This window comes from Solanum tuberosum, unplaced genomic scaffold (genome assembly GCF_000226075.1).
Source record: "Solanum tuberosum cultivar DM 1-3 516 R44 unplaced genomic scaffold, SolTub_3.0 scf00039, whole genome shotgun sequence".
Lineage (NCBI taxonomy): Eukaryota > Viridiplantae > Streptophyta > Magnoliopsida > Solanales > Solanaceae > Solanum > Solanum tuberosum.
In genome coordinates, this window is record NW_006238968.1 from 923,352 (window position 1) to 932,764 (window position 9,413).

Below are 9,413 nucleotides of genomic sequence, written 5' to 3' on the forward strand. Positions count from 1 at the left end.
CAGGGCACAACATAGAGAGGTGCTGGTACTTGAAAAAAGCAATTCAAGATTTGATCGACACTCATCGAATTATCGTTGAGAACCCAAATGGACCAAACATCAATCAAAATCCACTGCCCAGGCATACTGAAGCAAACATGTTAGAAATGATGAATGGTTGCGAGGAAGTTGGAGTCCCATACAAGCCAATCCTTAAGGTTGGAACTGGCAAGGAAAATTCGGCGAATGTTGTGGACTTGACAAAAATGGTGCCTTCAGGGACAGAAAAGACGTCGAAAGTGTTAAGCCCATCAAACACACCCATCCTAACTGTGAAAGGAGCACTTGAAGATGTTTGGGCAAGTCAGAGAGAAGCAAGATTGGTTGTTCCGAGAGGGCCAAACAAGCCTATCTTGATCGTGCAAGGAGCCTATATTCCACCTGTGATCATTAGGCTCTGATCGTGCAAGGAGCTTATATTCCACCTGTGATCATTAGGCCAGTGTCCCAACTCCCAATGACTAATCCCAAGGCTGTCCCTTGGAATTATGAGCCTACCATCGTGACATACAAGGGAAAAGAAGTCAATGAAGCGACTGTGCTAGAACCACGGGACTCGAGGGGTGCCTTATACCTTCCCCTTGGTCAATAGAATTTCTTATCCAGATTTCTAGTTCGCAGACCATTAAAAATTAGAGTCAACTTCTTTTTGATTAGGGGTAAAAATTAGGTGACTTGGAACACCAAAACTCAATTCCAAGTGGCGACTCTGAAATAAAATAATCCCTTTTCAAAATGTCACTTTAATTGGAGAAACTCTAGTTTTTTTCAAAAATTTTCGTTTGGGGAAAAATAGGGGTGTGACACTGATAATATCAAACAATAATTTAACAGTCTTTTCACTGAAACACTGCTTATTCTTCCTTGATGTCATCAGAGTATATACATACTCTAATGGTATCAAGGAGTATCTGAATAGTGTTTTCACTGAAACACTGCTTCTTCCTCTTTGATGTGATTAGAGTATAAACATATACTTTGAAGGTATGATTAAGCAGTAAACACACATTAGTACTTGAAAGTAAAAAGTAACCGCTTGTAAATAGTTTCGCCTTTTGAGGTACAAGTGCTCTTTTCCTTTTCTTTAAAAAGAAAAATCGGGCAAGGCCCACTTATTCATAAAAAGAGAGTATTTACAAACAATTTGTCGACTACATATGGTAGAAAATTATGTATAAATATTTTATATATAGAATCCGTTGACTATGTATTGTAATTATTAAAACTTAAGATAATTATAATGTTACTATTTTTTTCCATTGATAACACTGATGGTAGAAAAATTATCTGTAAATACTTGGGATATAAAATCAATTGACTATATATTGGCATGATTGAAACTTTAGATAATTATAAAGTTATTATTTTTTTCCATCGATGACACTAGTAGAAAATTTGGGTCCATCCATAAGAGGTGGTTTATGGCCCATTAAGTTTTTTCTAAGATGACCCGAATATTTCTATACAAGTACACTTATAGTGTAGAATAAAAAATATACTTTCCGCTGTTTTCTCTTAGGCTCTCTACAATAAACAATTAGGATTTAGACTGTGGTTTAGTTGCTATCGGCTAGTAACCAGTCGCACTTCGTCTAATCTTTCGCTTATGATACATGGAAACTTAGTTTTCGCTTATGATTTAATGAGTTATATGTAACCTTTCATTTATGAACAAACTTTGTAAAGAAAGTTTTCAAAATTTGGAGTCAACCAATAAAAAGAGAATCTTATTATAGTTTTTTTTTTGGTTGAATAAAATGAATTTATGCTCAAATAATTGAAAAAATTAATTAATTATTGAAATTATATGTGATTTTCTGTCTGTCTGATCGAAAAAGCAATGTATGTTAGGTTTTTTTTTTCCCAATTTTGTTTTATAGAATTTATTTAAATTATGATTACTTATTTTTGATTCTTTATTTTTTTAGGATAGTGTTTTTGCAAGTCTAGAATGTTGTGTGTAACAATAGTTATGAAATTTATAGAATTCTCAATTATTTTCTCATCGGTCTTTGTTTTAAATTAGGATGTGGTGTTGAAGAAGTAAAGGTAATTGGTAATCAGATTAAGAGCAAAATTCACCTTTATGTTGATCGATTTTATTTTTATTTTTTGTTAAGATTTCAGAAATCATTGTATTTATTTGAATTTGTTTTATCAAAATTGATTGGCCAGATTTGATATGGATCCCACACCAATGTCATTCAAACAAAGAGATCATCTTCAACCAACCTCCACCGTACTTTCGGTGCGACCACTAAAGAATTTCTTATACACTAAAGAGTTGCTTATATACGTTTACTAAAAGACTGACTTTCATTTATTATCATTAGTCCAGCGTGAAACTAAGAAAGAGAGATGTGCCTAAGGCGGCATGTAAGCAAACTGTGCACGCTAAGAGAACCAGCTTGATCGGAATCGATTCTATGATTGGCCGGGGTTGGTCTTTCTAATCAATTAGAAAATGAACCGGTGTGAAGATCTTGAATGGAAGAGTGAGTTTGCCTTCGTGGAAAAGAGTGTCCGGGACAAGGAAAACCTTTCTGGCAATACAGATTCCATATCCAAAATGCTCGGAAGGAACCTTCGATATCCAACCCCACGTGGAACCTGCCCTAAGAGCAGTTTTCGAGAAAAAAATTGGTCATTCTGTAGATCCGAGATAGAACTCTGGTCCTGCGTCGGCTCGGCGAAGTTGTAGCCCAAAAAAAGAAGATCCAGAGTGATTTCTCACCTATCCTGTTACTGCGCGCGATCGTATACTGAGGTGCTCCCCACCGGTTGTTGGAACGACTTCCAGCTATGTGCTGTGCGGCTCCCGCGAAGCGAAAGTGCACAGTTTGCTTACATGCCGCCTTAGGCACATCTCTCTTTCTTAGTTTCACGCTGGACTAATGATAATGAATGAAAATCAGTCTTTTAGTAAACGTATATAAGCAGCTCTTTAGTGTATAAGCAATTCTTTAGTGGTCGCACCGAAAGTACAACCGCTGAAAACTCGAAAGTCTGTCCACTCTGAGTGGGCAGAGCCTTATTACCTTATTAATATGAGGCCATCGCAGGTTTCATTACTTTTCTTCCATTCCGCCGCAGAAGGAAAAAGATATTGAATAATCAATTCACCGTTGAGAACATTAACCCCAAAAATCTCATATATACTTATCTTTATTATCTCTCAAATAGAATATTGATATAGATGGAGTTTTTTCCATTTTTTTTCAGATCGTTGTCTAAGTTGCCAAGAAAGAGTTCCTTTGCACGATACCATTAGCACTTCTTTAGCAAAAATCAACAGGCTAGGTTTGGAACCCTTGTCGTAGCCCTCGAGAAGCTGGCGTTCTCTTGCTTTCCCAACCAGTTGTTTCTAAAGACTGCCCTTTCTCGGCTGGATCTTGGTCCAGCCTACTAGAATGATACGAACCGCCTACTCTTTAAAGGGTTGGTGTGGCATTAGATTGTTGAAAATGAAAGCGACTTGTCCTCTCTAATAAAAAACAGCAATCCCTCCCCTTCTGTTACCTACTTTGGAAATGGAGATCGTCCAACATTATGTTCCAGCACTGTCCCTGAATTAATCAACCAAGTAGAAGTTGAAGTTCAGTTGGAATCCATATAGTCTAGTAGTTTTTTACTATGAATAGCCCCCTATTGTTGATAGAGATATTAAGGATAATTACATTCTTGAAAGGATCAAGGGCTCTACCCTCTTGCATAAAGTCTTACACTCTTATCGTCAACCTTCGTGGCTTTTTGCTTGAAGATGAAGTAAACATGGTCATGGGCCAATATCTCGGTGCTGTTGAAGGTATGAATGAACACTTTACCCTAATTGACAGATTCCGCAGCTGCCACCGTTGGAACCAATGAAGCAAATGATTGACCCATCATATCATCCGAAGAAACAGAAAATACCAAAAAGCCCCGTCAATTCCTTTGAGTTTCAGTCTTGCGACCGTACTCCCCAGGCGGAGTGTTTCACGCGTTAGCTGGCCCCTGATCCGCGTAGACCAAGGGACAACACTCATCGTTTACGGCATGGACTACCAGGGTATCTAATCCTGTTCGCTCCCCATGCTTTCGCACCTCAGCGTCGAAAAAAACCCGGATTTTGTTGGGTTAGCTTTTTGGTAGGAAAGGCGGTCACAGGAAGAAATGCCCTACCAATGAATAGATTAGTCCAGCATTTCTGTGAGGCGCTCGGCTTGAAAACCCCCCGGAACGCGTGTGTGGATTTCCCGGTGAATCTCTTGAATCACCGCCTAGTAGACTGTTTTTAGCTTTCACGTGTCGAGAGGGATAAAACCTTTAGCTTTAGCAAGTACTACTACTCCTATGTTTTCGGATAGTATAACCGATTATATGATGTTCTTTTCGCTCTTGGAGTAAGAAAAATATGTTTGAAAGGTGCGTAGCGGTGAAGTCAAGAGATTCCAGAATCTCTCTTTCCTGTGCTATCAAGAAGGGGCTGAGACTTAGGATTCGAAGACCAAGTCAGAGACTACTAGACGTCTCGCAGAGCGACTCTCAACGAGGACGTTGAGACTGTTCGAAAAAAATAAATATTTTTTGGCTTAATCCGCCTTTACTAAAGAAAAAAGAGTACACTTGTACTCCGGCTATCCTAACTTTTTTAACGAGAAATGAGTTGACTTGCTAGGGGGTCACTCAGTGAATCGGTGGATCACACACTTTGAGACAGGGACATGGGCTGCACTCCACGACTTTCTTATGTTATGGGGTCCAGAAAAAATGGCTGTTGTTGAATCAGCTCGTACATGACGCGCTTAAATCGCTCTTTGCTATAGCTCGAAAAAAGGCCAAACCAACCCATGAAAGATAGTTTAAGACTCCGTTCCTTATAGCCTAGTCTATATCCACAACTGATGTGACTCCGTACCGACGCATTTCCCTTTGTATAGTATACGGCTAAGTGACTTCTGCGCGAGTCACCTTCTTCTAGGCTCCGCTGGACGACAAGGCATTTTCGTTCAAATATATATAGGCCGGCCGTACTTGTGATGGTTCCCAAGGATCCAATATGACCACTTAGGTCTACGTTGCCAGTGGTGAGGGCTCAGGAAGTGAAGCAAACTCGACCGCCGACCGCTCTACCACTGAGCTACTGAGGAACAACAGACTTAATGTTGGAAGCCGACTCTCGTTCTTTGGACCAACCTATGACCGAAGAAAAATGAGTTCGTCACTCTTTTTCACATACATCGGGAGAAAGGGTTACGGGTTGGTCTTTCTCAACGTGGTGTATAGCACGAAAAACCTTTCGATACAAGATAGGGCCGTTGTTATTCCAAATCACTTTCTTTATAAATGTCATAAAAGACAGGGGCTTTCTTGCTTCAGCATGTGAGGGAAATGGCTTTCTCAAAAGTCTAGCTTATCTCTGGGTGGTAAGGCTCTTTCTTTTTTTCTCAGAGGATTGGGCTGCTCCGGAGCGCTGGCCCTGGCGATTGCATGGTTTCTTCAATTCTGCATTTCTGAATCGTCAAACATGATGGCTGCTTCGGGGGCCTCTGGCTCAGGATCAGGTGAGGGCGCTAGAGGAAGTCGCTTCCGCTAGGCTTCGAAATTAGCAGATTTATTTGGAAGTAGTTCCCCTGCTAATTTCAAAGCCGGTCTCAACCAACCGGCCCCGAACTCTCCCAACCTTGGTAAACCCGCAGCCCCTTGTATTGCGGAGTTTTATTTCCAAGATAAACCATTCGAATGCTACTAAACGACAAGAATAGTCTAAGACTTTTGCTCGTAGGTCAGTCTATTCGACTTTTACTTGCAAATCCTCTCTTTTCCGCTTTCTAAGGAATGTCAAGCCTGTCTGTTTATGAATCCTCTGTTCATGAATCGGATGTGCGATGGGACCCCTTCCTTGATGAGGATTGCTAAAATCTTTCTTTTTTAATGAAAAAGACCGGGTTTCTAAGCTCGATGTGGGAAGTTTGGTGATTTGTGTCTTGGGTCGTCGATTTATCGAATGAGGCTTTGAATGTGGGCTCTGGAGGTGCCTGGTTAAGCCAGGAGCAGGACCGATACTTCCTTAGTTGCTCCTCTTTCTAGGGATCTAATGGTCGTAGACCACCTTCTTGTGACTATGTTTGAAGAATTCTTTCCCCCCTTTGAGTTCTCGAGTGAAAGGGTCCAAGCCATAGGAAAATATCCAGTTTCTCTCGCAATATATCTAGTTTATCCTGAAGCAGCATTTCTCGAAGTAGAATTCCCATAAGTAGAGGATGAAACCCTTGCTTGTTTATCCCGACGAGGGTTTATGAATCACTCAAACGAGCCTTTCTAGCCGCATCTGACTCGGCATCCCTATTCATATGTTTATGCGCAGGGGCATCCAAATCCAAATCTGTAGAATCTATTGGGGAATCCCCATCCGCACCTGAATTGGCTAAATCTAGTATAGTGGGTCTTGTTCCGATGCGGGAAAAAAATGCCCCTACCTTAGTGTTGACCCTAGGTTCGCTAGCTTCCTTTCCGGTCTTGGAAGGAATCAACGGGAAGGAAAAAAGAAGGTAGATTATTCTATTCTATTTCCTCTTTTGGTAAGGATTGGCTTTTGTTCAAGGGTATGTTAAAAACCATCGTCTTTTCTTTGTTTGTATCACCGAGACAGTATCTTCCATCAGAACCCAAAATCGGCAACTATATCTCTTAGAAAATACAAATGAGTTTAGTTTCTTTGGTAGTTTAACGTACGGTCGCCCTTCCAACAAGAAAAGGTATAAATATGGAAACTTCTCTGCCATTTGGATCGGAGAATTTGTCAAGAAAAATGTCTATCAATTGATCCCTACCGGAATTGGTCTCGTCCGATGCATGGCCGATGAGGGAGGCTCCAGAAGGAGAAGAAGCTAAAGAAGAGGGCTAAGGAAAGCGAAAATTCATTGGGATAGATGCAAGGCCAATAAATTTCCGCCAATTGTAGCGGTGAGTGCTAAGTACTTTCGATTAATAGTTTGCAGGATTTCTATAATAGGAATAGGCTTTTTCTTTAGAGTAAGACTCTTTGCTTGCTTCTTTCGGCCAGCTCAGCGGATGAGTGGCCGTATTCGACACCTCTTTCTCTTACGGCTAGTGAGCTATTTGAGATAGTGGAAAGGGGGTGTAGCGATAGAAAAGTTTTTGAATCAATAATTCCTCCAAAAGTCATTGCTAGTACGTTTAATACAGTTACTGCTTTACCTTAGGCCTCAATTAGCAATCGTAAGGCCGACATGTCTTCATCCCAAAATAAGTAGATGCGGAATCTCTTTGAAAGGTAACTTGAATTAGCAGTCGGACTGTGAACCATTGTCACTCGTTAGGCCTCCCAATATAATGGATTTGAAGGAGTGAAAGCCACAATACCATACCATAATCAAAAGGTACAACGGCCTAAACATCTACACCTTCCATGGGAATTTTTGAAGAATTCCATTTCCTTAAGGAATCAACTTTCTTTCATATTGGTTTCAGGTTCATACTCTGCTCCCTAATCCGGAAAGATCGTATGTCAAAGCTCATGATTCTGCCGTTAGTGAGAAGCAAGTAAACTCTATAGCCCTAAACTAAAGGAGCAGGTCAAGTTCGTTCAGCTTGAGGGATAAATTACGTTATTTTCACAGATCTGCAACAATAAAAAAGCCCTTTAAAGACCCCGCCTGCTTCACACCTTCTATGATAGGGGAAATACTTTCGCACGCCTTGGAAGTGTCTATTCTACTAAACCACGGGACGCAGCCGTAGATCGAGCCTTGGAAGTCCTCTCCTTACAGTCAAGTGGCTTTCAGCTCCTCCTTTCTTTAATTCACAGGCACAGGAGGGTCTGGACGCCTAGCATGAAAGAGCCTTCTCTGGTAGGGTAAGAAAGACTTCGGTCTATCCAATTCAAGTTCAAGACCGGTTAAGAGAGAATAAAGAAAATAGGAAAAAAGAGTACGGGGATATTTAGCTATTTAGTTATTTAGCCTTAGAGAAAGGTGACTTGGTAAGACCAAAATCTGGAACAGAGATTGGATGAAGAATTGCTTTTTCTTTAGCGGGAATGGCGCCACCTTTTTATTTAGCAACTGCCGCCCCGCTTAATAGGAATATGATGCACTTACCGACCGGTGAAAGGAAAGAGCAAGTTTACATACCTAGGTCCTAAGTTTCTTTTTGTTGTTCGGCTCGATAGAATTGTTTGCCGGGGGCGAGTCCAAAATCCATTGTTCAATTTCCTTCTTGTTCATCAATCGGAAATCAAGACAAACCGGGCACTACGGTAAGACGTGAAAACACCCGATCCCCCCAGTCTATTCTTTTCTTCCCCCGTAGCGGAGAAGTTTCGTGATTTGTGGCCTTAAGAGAATCAGGAGATATTTAATAGTTTGGGTCGAGCGGAAAGCCATGAACCAGCTACTAATCACCAAGTCCTTTGTTTAGCGGTTCTACCTCCTTCTGCAATAGCAATCTATTGGAAACCTCCATAGAACGCCCCTTGTTTTGTTCTCGGTAAGCATTCTGTAATCATTCCAAGTTTTCCAGGCTGCAACATGAACACAAACGAAATCTTGAATTGCGTATAGAAAGAAAACGAACCACTTATATTCTCGGAGCTGAGGTATATGAAGAATGGCTTTTTGGTCCCTTTCGTCCAGTGGTTAGGACATCGTCTTTTCATGTCGAAGACACGGGTTCGATTCCCGTAAGGGATAGGTACTCATTCTCGGCCGCTTTGAGTTAGTGTTCATTGCTGAGTGATCGCTCGCTATCTGGCTGGAAATGATGGTCCGGAAGCTTCCCTGTTAGAGTAATGCCAATTCGAATAACTGGTAAGTGTCTCATGCTGTTCCTTTTAGTGATTATGGGGTTGATCCTTATTTTGATATTTTTTGGTTTTCGTTCAAAGAGAAAATACAATTTTTCGCTTTTCCTTAGCCCTCTTCTTTAGCACTGACTTACTCACAGGAAGCTGGCCTAGCAGCTCACTTAGGGCTAGAAAGATAGGCTTTGGGCGGTGCTTTCTCGATCAACTATTTGACTTATTCAGAACGACGGTGAACCAACACATTTTAATGACTGCTGAAGTGACCGAACGAAATGTTGGATTGATTCAATACCGAATCCCAGATCTCCATAGACGACTACCCTCATCACGCAGGATGAACGCAAAGTTCTTGCGGGCAGGCTTCCTTCTAGGACAGGCTTTCTTACCAAAAAGATTTCCTTAGAATAAGGGATTTCCCCGTTACGGAAGGAACACTCCGTTGATTGCTCCGATGATCGTGACCTTCGAAACCCGGTGCTGGTGGAACAGCCACGTAGGTGGAGCCTTAACCCGACACAAGAGGGGCCCTGTAGGATAGTGGGCTTAGTCAGCCCAACATAGGTTGTTA

At 41.2% G+C, this 9,413-nt stretch overlaps 1 non-coding gene across 1 annotated transcript; it reads left to right on the plus strand.

Annotated features, from left to right (window-relative positions):
* The first annotated feature begins 8,660 nt into the window (after positions 1–8,660).
* Positions 8,661–8,732, plus strand: TRNAE-UUC (transfer RNA glutamic acid (anticodon UUC)). The gene has a single exon. It is a non-coding gene; the product is annotated as a tRNA-Glu (tRNA).
* The last annotated feature ends 681 nt before the right edge of the window (positions 8,733–9,413 follow it).